This window comes from Callospermophilus lateralis, chromosome 13 (assembly GCF_048772815.1).
Source record: "Callospermophilus lateralis isolate mCalLat2 chromosome 13, mCalLat2.hap1, whole genome shotgun sequence".
NCBI classification, from domain to species: Eukaryota; Metazoa; Chordata; class Mammalia; order Rodentia; family Sciuridae; genus Callospermophilus; species Callospermophilus lateralis.
Window position 1 is genome coordinate 77191949 of NC_135317.1, and position 12986 is coordinate 77204934.

The following is a 12986-nucleotide window of genomic DNA, read 5'->3' on the forward strand; positions in this document are numbered from 1 at the left end:
GACAGTCTCTTTAACTGTTTTGACCCATAGCATATGGTAGAAGCTGTATCATGTAGATTTCTGGGCCCGGGTAGTAAGTTTGTGGCTACCTCCACTTGCTGTCTCTTGGAATACTTACTTGTAAGAAAGTCCAAAAATTTCTGTTTAAAAGCCCTCCTGGAGTAGAAGTAAAATCCCAAGTCTACAGTCTCAGTCTCCCAGTAACAGCCAGCAACAATGTGCTACCCATCCTGTGCTACCCGTGAGTCAGCCATCTTGGAAGCAGGTATTCCATTTCTAGTCAAGTCCTCTCTAATGAAATTCAGGTGACTAGAGAAGCACCATCCTGTCAATTCCTGACTAGACTGCAATTTTGTCAGCACAATTGTTTTTGAGCCAAAATTTTGCAGTGGTTTTTTATATAGAGATAGCATACTGTGAAATATTTTATTAAAAACATTTTATTATACTGCCCTGTAATATTATGCTTATTTGGCACAAAAGCATCTGTAGCTATTATCTTATTCAGACATGTTTACCTTAAGACTATGACATTCATAACAATAAAACATAGCAGGGCCAATTACCACCTAATACAATTACCAACTCTACTATTTTTTTCTTTTTAATCCTGAGGATTTGGGTGCTCAGAGGTGCTCTGTCATTGAGTTACACCGCCCACCTTTTTAATACTTTTTATTTTGAGACAGGTTCTCACTAAATTGCTGAGGCTGGCCTCAAACCCTGACCCCACCTGTCTCAGCACTCTGAGTCTCTGTGATTACAGGTATGCACCATCACACTGGATTTTGTAGGCTCATGTGGAAGCTCAACATTCCTGCAATTCCAGCCCACCTCTCTAAAGTTAAGCCCCAGGGACTGGGAAGGCTGAGGTAGGAAGATCCCACGTTTCAGGCCAGCTGGGAAATTCAGAATTTTAGCAACACTGTAAGACCCTGTTTCAAAATAAAATAAAAGCTGAGCGAGGTGACCTACTCCTGTAATCCCAGCATCTCAGGAGGCTGAGGCAGGAGGATCAGGAGTTCCAAGCCAGCCTGAGCAAAAGCGAGGCACTAAGCAACTCAGTCAGACCCTGTCCATAAATACAAAATAGGGCTGGAATGTGGCTCAGTGGCTGAGTGCCCGTGAGTTCTATCCCTAGAACAACAACCAAAAGAAAAAAAAAAAGAAAGAAAAAAAAATGCAGAGGATGTAGCTTAGTGTAAAACACCCATGGGTTCAATTCCCATTACTAAACAAAGAAGCAAAAACAAAAAATTTAAAAACCTGCAGATGGGCCTTCAAAGGAAAGCTTAAAGGCAAGAAATAAAAAATAGCCTGGAGTCATGCTCATATTTAAGGCTGGAAGGAGAAGAGACTCAAATGGTGGCACTGTCCAGTATCATAGCCTTTGTCCACATGTAGCCATTTATACTTACTTTTTTTTTCCACTTCTTAGCTTTTTAAAAAATTTTATTTTTTTATTCTGACTTGTTTTATATGACAACAGAATGCATTACAAGTCATGTTACATATATAGAGACCAATTTTTCATATCTCTGGTTGTAAACAAAGTATATTCACACCATTCCTGTCTTCATACATGTGCTTTGGATGATCATGTCCATCATATTCCACCATTATTTCTAACCCCATGTTCCCTCCCTTCCCCTCCCACTCTATCTAGACTTTGTCTATTTCTCTTCCTTCCTACCTGACTATGAAACAGCTTGATGCTGGTTGTTTTAATAAATCATAATAATAGTCATTATTTATCAGGTCGTTAGTGTGTGCCCAAAACTGTTAAAACACTTCATAAACTAGATTTCTTTTTAAAGTCATGTTTGTTGAGATATAATTTATATATGATACAATTACCCCATTTAGTTTATAGTTATATGTACTTTGATAACAAACATATAAAAAGTGACATGACGTATATATGGATATATGGTACTACCTTCAAGATACAGAATGTTACCTTGTTCTCCTTTACTTCTTTTTTTAAACAAATGGACAAATTAATTTTAGTATATTTCATTTAACCCAATGGATAACCAATATCATTCGCAAAGAAAATAATTGTTAGCAAGATATTTCATGTTCATTTTCTTAGTCCTAGTAATTCTTTGGAATCTAATGTCTATTTAACACATAGCACACCTCAATTCAGACTATACACATTTCAAATACCCAGTGGCCTCCTGTAACCAATGGCTGCCATATTGGCTCCTTTATCCATCTTTCACCTTTGTATGAGACACATGCTGTAGGCTGCATGATAAGTCTCCTTGTTATGTGGTTTCTTGTTGCATTCTATCAGAAAGGGACCCCAAAGAGATGAACTTAAAATATACAAGAGTAGAGCAAGGTGTTTTATTCCTTCCTATAAGACTCTATTATAGACTGTGAGTTGGTTTCTACATGCTTTTAGTGGGAATAACTTCAGTTCGGTCACCTTCTCCTACAAGTTTTTCATAATGGCTCTCTCTTCCTTCACCTCCTACCTCTCCAGGTTTACAGAAGGAAAGGTGCTTCACAAAATTTATTAGTTACCTTCAACCTTGCCCTTATCTTTATAAATACCTTAGTAAACAATTTTTCCTCTGATTGATCTTTTTCATCCTTGAATCTTAAATAATGGCTTTTTAATTAAAAGAGTAAAGTATACCTCATCTCATAGCACAGGCAATGTATATACACATACTAGATTAATTATATATTAAAATATAACATATAAAATGCTAACACTTTTAAAGAACATATTTATATAACTTTGTGAGGAGAAATGGAAAACCAAAAAATATGAAATAAACAAAAACCTGAAAAATGAGATGATATTGTAGTTTAAATTTTTATGTGTAAAAATTTATCAAAAAGAGTTGAAAGAGACGTGAATTGTATTACAGGTCATACAATTCACGTCTATTTTGATATTTAGCTTGACTTGGTTTCTCCTTTGGTTGGCTTTTCCTTTTGTAGTTCTTCCTTTTGCAGATTTTTATTGTATTTTATTTCCTCCTCATGGAATATGTTGCCAAGAATGTTCTATAGTGCAGGCTTTCTTTCTGTAAATTCTTTTATTTTTTGTTTGTCAATGAAGGTTTTAATTTCATTGTCAAATTTGAAGCTTAATTTTGCTGGATATAAGATTCTTCGTTGGCATTTATTACCTTTTAGAGCTTGGTATATATTGTTCCAGGATCCCCTGGCTTTGAGAGTCTTGGTTGAAAGATCTGCTGAGATTGAGTTGCACTTTCCTTATAGGTAATCTGATTGTTCTCTCTTGCAGCCTTTAAAATTCTATCCTTATTCTGTATGCTAGGCATTTTCATTATAACATGTCTTGATGTAGATCTGTTGTAATTTTGTACATTTGGTTTCCTATAGGCCTCTTGTATTTGATTTTCCAGTTCATTCTTCATGCTTGGGAATTTTTCTGCTATTATTGTATTGAAGAGATTGTACATACCCTTGGTTTGAATCTCTGAACCTTCCTCTATCCCGATAACTCTTAAATTTGGTCTTTCAATGGTATCCTTGAATTCTTAGATATTCTGTTCATGGTTCCTTACTAGCTTCCCTGTGAGTTCAACTTAATTTTTAAGATTGTATATTGTATCTTCATTGTCTGAGGTCCTGAATTGCAAGTGATCTAGTCTGTTAGTGATGCTATCTATTGAGTTTTTAAATTGGCTTATTGTTTCTTTCATTTCAAGGATTTTTTTTTAATATCTATCTCTTTCTCCTGCAACTTGTATTTGCTCTCTTATCTCTTTGTTGGAGTGATCCATTTTTGCCTGTATCTGCTCACTTTAGGTCATTCTTTAGTTCCTGAATCATTTTAGTTATGTATATTCTGAACTCCTTCTCCGACATTTCACCTACTTCACTATCTATGGATTCTATTGCTGTAGTATCTTGGTTTGTTTTGGGCACTTTCTTCCCTTTTTTTTTTTTTTCATGATGTCTATGAGTCATCCTCTCTTGCAGAGTAGACCCGAGGTATGACAGTCTCTGCTCTATTGTCTTATAGTGTTCCTATATGTTACCAATACCTCACTTTTAAGGGAGAGATCAATATTAAGCACTCAATGTACCCAACATGCAGCCATATATCAGTTAGCTTCTATTTTTACATCTTGCTGTTTTTTACTCATCAGAAATGATGAGTTCGGTTATCTTCTACCTTATAGTCAGTAGGTTTGCATAATGGTTTACATTTTCTAATGGTAGAAGTGGGGCATGGGGGGTTGGCTGAGATTTTTATGAAGTAGGATATTAGAATATGGAGGTGTTAGATTATATGACATGTGAGAGTGTAATCGTAAGAAGTTGGCTGTTAGTAGGAGAAACATGAGATAGGTAACACCATGCAAGACTCCCTGTTACCTCAGCAACAGGATAACTGTTAGCACCTCTAGTAGAGAAACTCCTGGTGCAGCCAGGCACACAGGGACCTTTATGATATCTTACCAGGTCCTTATTGTTGTCCCTTGATACAAGTGGTGATATCCCAGTTTCGTGGTGGCGGCAGCCTCAAGCTTATATGTACCCTGATGTTAGGCTGTGGAGCCATGCTTTGGTGAATAAGGAACCCCAGTGTCGGGGGGCTCAACACATATCTCTGAGCCCTGGACAGGCCTCTCCTCCTGACCTCCTGGCCGCATGTGGCGGGCCTCTCCTCCGGATCTGTGGGCCAAGATGTGGCAGTCAGGTCTCTGGATCTCTGGGCCACGTGTCACAAGGCTGTTCTTGTTTGGCTTTAAATGTCTCACTCCATTCTACATTATATAATTTTTTAAAAATATATCATAAAAAATTAACATTGCCCTCCCAGATCCCTATGTTCTTTTCATTTTGATCATGCTATTCTCTCTCTTTTGAAGCCTGTTCACAAATTCCTAGAAGCAGACTGAGAAAGCCTTTTTGCATGTGTTAGACTGAGAGTTTACATAAATCTAAACCTGATTAAATATCTAGAATCAGTTTTCCTTCTTCTACCAGTTAGAAAAATTTCTGCCTAGTAATCTGCCTAGCAGAAATCATGATGACTGTTTAACTGGTAATGACGACCTGAGAAAATCAAATGATTATTTACTTTTACAAGTATACTTTTTTGCACAGCAAGTAATACCTGCTATCTCAGGTTAGAGTCCATACCCATCAGTGTAGATTGTTGTTTGTGTTTTTCAAATGACGTTGACAGTTTAAGTCATCTTCCCTAAGGAATATTTCTTATTTAAAGACTTAAAAAATAAGATGAGATTAAAGTATAAAATTGTGATGTTAGTATAAGTTAAATATAAGCTAGTATAAAACACAGGTAATATTCTCCCACGTATGTTCCTTGATGTATGATTTCTTAATTTACGTTAAATAATCAATGCAATAATAGAACAGAAGATATTTTTTCCAGAAAGAACAAAATGGCACAATATGTTGTCAAGACTTTTAATATTCCAGTGCAGTATTCTGGCGAGTCATCAATTAGGGCAATATGCATGCTTTTCTCTGACTTGGTGTTGTCTTGTTAGTGAATTAATCTTGTTTAACCTTTGAGGCTCTACTGTGTACCATGGAGAAGGCAATATGTAAAATAAATCAAGATGTCAATGCTGAGTTTAGGGAAAGACAGTGAGGAGAAAAATGTGGCAAGAGGAAGAAAGAAGTTAGAGCCTGCTAATTACATCTCATAGCCATATCCAAGGGGGATGCATGGTATACAATTGATGCCATTGATATTCTGCTCTCAGATTTTCTTAAAACTAAATATAAAGTTAGGAACCATAAATTCAGGTCAAAGAATTTTTTCTAATTTTTTCTTTCTCAAAAAAAAAAAAAAAAGAGTTCTGCCATACTGTGGCATTCTGCCATGCTGTGCCTCAGTAATTTCCGATTAGAATTGGAAACAGTTTTGAAAATTCTTCTTTAAAATATTCATTTGATTTGCAATCTAGTGTACATCCTAGCTAAGCTAGAATTGGACTGGACTTTAAGAATGATGGAATATGTAATAATCACTATTCAAATTTTAGGTATTAAGATATCTACCAAGTTTAGTTTCTAATAAAATGACCAATATGGGCACAGAGTACTTGAGTACTAAAAGAACTTCCAGATGATGCATATTTACTTGGCAGTTCTAACAGTAAAAGCATCGTTATAAAGTCTGATGTTCACTATTTACCACTATTCTTTACTCATTAGGGAACTGAAAAATGATTTGGATGGTGTCATATTTCTTTCCATTTGAATCTTTTTGGATATCAGTATTCAATGGCTTATGTTAATACTCTTTTAATAGACCTTCAATTCTAACTGAATGAACGATACAATCAAGAAAGCACATGGCTTCTAAGTTTATGTTGCATACATTGTGCATGGGCCTGAAGCAACAATATTAGATTAGATCCATTATCTACCTAGCACATAAATAGAGGAAATGTAATACACTATGCCTGAATCAAATCTGAAACGTGGTTTAATTACTAATTCCATGTCAACTCAGTGCAATTAATTTAACACAGTGTGGGACTCTTCTTTTTCTTTATAAAGAAACTTTGTTATCCTGTTCTCATCCCACTTCCAGGAAACTAATGGAATCCACTACTCAATCTGGCCAAGCTACTCATTTATTCAGCCCTCATCCTTCCTCCTTCTAACACTGATTTCTGAGGAGTACAGTTGGTCCACACACATATATTCTATTCTTCATTTGTCTTCAATCTGAAGATTGACAGAGTTCCTGTCACAGTCATTGCCAAAAAGTTAGCAGAACATGGTATTTAGTCACCCAAACCTCTGCTACCACCCACCTATGCTCACTTATACCTATTTCACTGTGTATTAATTTCTTCCTTTTTCCCACCTGGATCTACTTATTATCCTTTCCCTATCTTTTAGATGTTTAATTTATTTATTATTCTTTTTATATTAATTTATTATTTGTAAGCTAGTACTTGAATGCTGTTTTAGCTACATCCCATAAATTCTGATATATAATATTTTCATTGTTATTTTCTAGAAATTCTGTCAATTTAGTTTATAGTATCCTTTTGACCCAAGGATTCCTTTATAGAAAGTCTGTACATTTTCATACTTACTTGGCTTATGTTTTAAATGTGTTGCACTATAATCACAGAATGTGGCTTATATAAATCTCTATTTGGAATTTAGTTATATTTTCCTTATGGCCTAATATATAGGGCAAGTTTTCATGACTGCTTCCTGTGCACTTGAAAATAACCTACATCTTTATTATTGGGGTGCAGAGTTGGCATAATCCATAAAGCACCTCTTTTGCTAGTATATTGATCACATGAAGTAGACAAAGACAATTTTTAATTTTCCCTCCTTTTACCCTTCACAGGGGTTTTGCTTCATAAATTTACTGTTGTGTTAGTTCACTATAGGTATGTTTAACTGAACTGTGTCTCTCTTTGCAGTTGAGGCGCTATAAAGAATTCTTCTTTGGTTCTTTTGCTGTTTGTGTCAAGATTTTCACCTTCTCAAGACTGAGATACTTGTAATACTTTCCTCCTTCTCCTCCTCCTGCTCCTCTTCCTCCTCCTCCTCCTCCTCCTCCTTCTTCTTTTTGAATTAGTTATACTTTTAAAACTTGTGTTATAAAACTTTGAATTAGTTATACTTTTAAAACTTGTGATATAAAACACGTAACTTAATATTTACCATCATATCTAGTTTTAAGTTTACAGTTCAGTTACATTAAATGTATTCACACTGTTATGCAACCATCACCAACATTCATCTCCAGACTCTTTCACTGAACATGAGCTCAGCATTCCTCTTTCCTTCAACACCTGGCAAACATCATTTTATCTGTTTCTATAAATTTACCAACTTGAGAGTATTTTATTCATTGTGCCTGATTATTTCATTAAACCAAATGTCCTCAAGTTATCTTATTTTCTCTTATATGAGTTGAGCTCTTCTGTTGTTTGTTTCATCTATGATGTGTGTTTGTATATTTTTAAAAAGTTTTTTGTTATGTTTTTTTTCTTCGTTCATTATAGTGTTGCACTTTATTTTTTAATTTATTTACTTTTAAGGAGGAATATATTAAATGTTTTGAGTTCTTGATATATCATGGGGATTAGTGCTTTATCTAATGTGCATGTGGTAAAAATTTGCCCCTATTCTATAGGCTCTCTCCTCATTTCATTAATTGCTTCTTTTGCTGAGAAGAAGCTTTTTAGTTGGAATTCATCCCATTTATTGATTCTTGATTTTACTTCTTGTGCCTTAGGAATCTTGTTAAGGAAGTCAGGTCCTAAGCTGATATGATATAGATTTGGGCCTGATTTTTTTTCTATTAGATGCAGAGTCTCTGGCCTAATTCCTAAGCCCTTGATCCATTTTGAGTTGAGTTTTGTGCAGGATAAGAGATAGAAATTTAATCTTATTTTGCTGCATAGAGATTTCTAGTTTTTCCAGCAACTGTTTGTTGAAGAGGCTATCTTTTCTCCAATGTATGTTTTAGGTACCTTTGGCTAGTATGAGATAACTGTATTTATGTGGGTTTGTCTCTGAAAAAACATAACACCAAAAAAACAAATAACTCAATCAATAAATGGACTAAGGACTTAAAATCAGCATGTTACAGTGATGCAGCCACCTCAATGTTTATAGCAGCTCAATTCACAATAGCTAAACTGTGGAAACAGCCTAGATGCCCTTCAGTATATGAATGGATAAAGAGACTGTGGTATATATACACAATGGAATACTATTCAGCTTTAAAGAAGAATGAAATTATGGCATTTACAGGTAAATGGACAGAATTAGAGAATACCATGCTAAGCAAAGTAAGCCAATCTCCAAAAACCAAAGGTCAAATGTTTTCTCTGTTTTATATTTGAATTGTTTAAAGTGATTAACAGACTTGCCAAAGAGTTGTTTCTATATTTGAGAAAAATAATGATCCATAATGGGTGGGGGTCTGGGGAAGAAGAAAGAAACTTTGTATTGAGCAGAGATAAGGATGAGGGGAGGGGAGGGGGAATATGGGGGTGGGTATGGGAGAATGATGTGGACATTATTACTCCTATTTATGGGTATGATTGCATGAATGGTGTAATCCTACATCATGTACAATCTGAGGAATGAAAAGTTGTGCTTCATTTTTGTAAAAAAAATATAAAATTGCACTAATATAAAAAAGAGGACTATATTCATCAGGTAGTTACATCAATGCTAATTGATGTAAATTAATAATTAAATAATATCTCAATACCACATGCCCTGTGGAATATGTATTTGACCTTATCTGAAAAAAAATACTAGTTTACAATTTCTTTTTTTCTTCTCCTTCCTTTGCTTTTCTCATCATCCACTTTTATTCAGTGTTAATACCTTTCTGATTATTTATTTGTTCTTTGAAATATATTTAGAATTCTACTATGTCATTTAGCTTTAAATTTTATTATTTGACTCCCAACTATAACCTATGAAGGGAAGAATGAAGGAAGAAGGAAGAAAGTGAGAAAGATAATTCCAAGTATGTCAATCAAAGAATAATTAAATTATTTTGCCTCCATCTTATGAATGCTACTCAGTTATAAAAAATTAAATCCATCCACATATCAATGTGGTTATAGATCTATCATATTTTAGATGAAAACAGAAGCTTTAGAACAACAATATAGCATAATATATAATATACAGTATTTTTGTATATAAGTGAGTATTGGAGAATATATATTTACATCTGAGAAGACACAGAGCAGATTTGTTACAGTGTTAACCTCTGGACTGAGAAAGTCAATCTAGAGTATTGAGGAGACTAAAGAGAATTTCGTTCTTTATTTTATTTACATTTATATTGTTTAAACTGATTAACAGAGTTGCCAAATAATTGTTTCTATATTTAAGTTCATGTAAGTTCAAAAACAGGTTAGTAAACAGTTTTCATTTTTGTCCTTTGGTTACTAAGGTTTGATCCAAAGTTGAAATTGATCTGTTTTTATCCACTAAGTCTCTGTTTTTTTTCAGTCTATCACTTTTTCTTCTTTGCAGTTATGCCTCCTCCCCCCATACCATCCCCCCACATGCCTAGGTCTTTGAGATTCTGCCAACCAATCTGTTTTTTGCTCAGTTAACTAATGTGCACTTTATTCATTTCTTAACTTTAATAAATCTCAGAACCTTGTATCTAAAAAGGGCATAAGGTAATTGGGAAAATGTGTTACATTTTTGCTTAAAATTAAAGAAACATTGCAAAAAAATAACTCGGAGAAAATAAAGTAATGGAACAGAGAAAAAAAAACCCAGCATGAAATAATAAAAGAAAAAGAACATAAAGATTTGACAGAACACTTTTATTTGTTTTGACATTTTAACTTAGAAAGCCAAGTTTCTCATAAACCTTGTTAACTGGAAATATAATAGATAGAAAAGTGATTATAGAATGTTCCTTCAAAGGTTCCTGAAAGATTTTTTTCTTTTTTAAGCTAAATTAAAGTGATTCCTTGCTTCAAAACTGTATCATAAATTCAAAGTTGGGACACATAGACCAGATGCACAATGGAATTACAGAAATTGGAGTTTCTGGGTTCATGGAACAGCTTTTAAGTGCACTAACATTGTTTCCTCCTCATCTTTTGTATTTTTACATTTGCTGCTGTCTAATATGCCTACAGATCAAATGGGAAGTCTCCTAGTTTCGTTTCATTTCATTCATTCATTCATTCATTCATTCATCACTTTGTGACTTCTAAGTGCTAGGCAGTATGACAAGTACTTTCTAAAGGAGATAGCTTAGTGGAACAAAAAACAAAGAAATGAATATTTTAGTATGTAATACATTATATAACACTAGACGAGTGCTATACAGCTGCACCACAACCGCAGCTCCCCAGGATAGGTTTTGAAGATTGAGAAGGAGTTAGCCAGGAAAGGTAGTCAAAGAAGACATTAAAGACGAAAGAACATCAAATGTACAAATCTGTCTCCATGTATCTATTTGCTCCATCAATTTAACTTCCGCAGCTACTAGTAATGGAATTTTGTACAATGTGTTAATTTTTTTTCTCTCTCTCTCCTTTTTTTGGTACCAGGGATTGAACTCTGGGGAACTCAACCACTGAGCCACATCCCCAGCCCTTTTTTATATTTTATTTAGAGACAGGGTTTCATTGAGTTGCTTAGCGCCTAGCTTTTTGCTGAGGCTGGTTTTGAACTCATGATCCTCCTGCATCAGCCTCATGAGCTGCTGGGATTGTGGGTGTGCATCACAGCGCCCGGCTTCCTTTCTCTTTTAATATTTACCCCCAATATTCCCTGATAATTACTCAGATGCTAAATTATTCCTACTGCAGGATACTCAGGGTCTCATTTTAACGTTGCCCTGTGGCTAAGCTGCTTTTTGTGGCAGCCAGTCAAGCATTATGAAAACTCATTCCATATATACTAACAATTTATTTTAATACTGAAATAATGACGGGCAGTAGGAAATAGCTACTCAGACACTACATGTTTCAAGAGATTTGATCTCAGTGGAATCTCAAGCTCTTTTCTGATAATAATGTATTTCAACCTAACTATGACATATCTGTTATTTTACCCAGTTTCTTAGGGCTGTTACCTGTTTTTCCTGGAATAATCTTTTTTTATATATTTTTTTAAGTTATAGATGGACAAAATATCTTTATTTTATTTATTTATTTTTTACACAGAAATTGCACAATCATTTCTTTAACTATGAAAAATATATAATTTTGATTCTTTGAAAGCTTATTAAGTGCAATATAAATGCTATTCCTTTTTTAGAGTTTATTTTTTTTAAACTTCCTTACTGCCACTGATATTTTTTTACACCACTTTTCCCAATTACCTTTCTTCTCATGATACTTCTAATTTGAATAACATTTTTAGAACCTACTTGAATCATACCATATATATGCATATAAACTATACTCATGTATATCCATGAGAAGATAGGAAAGAAATTTGATGCAAAATATTTGCTTTTTTCCATTTTCATTTTGTTCACTTGCTTTATTTTTTTCTAAATTGATTTTGAAGTAGGCTATTTAAAAATATCTCCTACTCTACTCTTTTTTCTCCAAAAAAAGTGATTTTAGAAAAATAGAGCAAATGTACAAAAAAAAGTAAACATTTAAGTAAAGTTTTCTGAATCCCACTATTATCTATAATCATAATGGGACAATTAAACTCAAAGATACAAAGAAAATAATACCATTCTCTTAAATTTAAAAGTAAAAAAAAAAGGTAAATGATGATTAAATGACAATAAATTCACAGGGTGAAACATTTGTTGTTTAAATCCAAACAAATACTTGGATATAAGAACACTGACTTTACTTACTAATCTGTAATTGGAAGCATAACATGGAAACTTTTAAAAATTTTAAGATAAGTCAAACATGAAAAAACATTTTCACACTTTGAAAAATATTTTTATGCTGCCTATGTAATAAGTCCCTATTCAATTTTCTTTAAGAACTGCCAATTTAATTCAAGAAAATTTTGTACATACATGTTGATGGTTTGATCATTTGGAGCAAAATAACTTATTGCTTACTTATAAATTTTTGAGAATGTTTTTTATTAAGCTTGAACCTGTAGTTTTTTTGTTAATTCAGGCAAATAAACATCCTAACATAAGAAATGCTTAACTATTGTTATAACTCAATATGGTGAATTATTACTTGAACTATTTTTGCTATGACATAGTTGGTAATAAAAATTCCATGTATTGGGGATTACAACAAAAATAGTCAAGATGTACTTGAAGAGAGAAGATATTAAATATTATTGAAAATTATTCTACCATACAAACAGAGACAGTCCTCAATTTCAGTTAGCTTATACTTTGAGAGTGATAGACTGAATTATAAACTAAGATATGGGGCTGGAGATGTGGCTCAAGTGGTAGCACACTCGCCTGGCATGCGCAAGGCACTGGGTTCGATCCTCAACACCACACAAAGGCAAAATAAAGATACTGTGTCCACCTAAAAGTA

General features: G+C 33.8%; 1 pseudogene; it reads left to right on the forward strand.

The window, feature by feature from the left end:
- The first annotated feature begins 216 nt into the window (after positions 1 to 216).
- The window catches only part of LOC143412104 (complement factor H-like), a 79964-nt pseudogene continuing 67194 nt past the window's right edge, over positions 217 to 12986 (forward strand).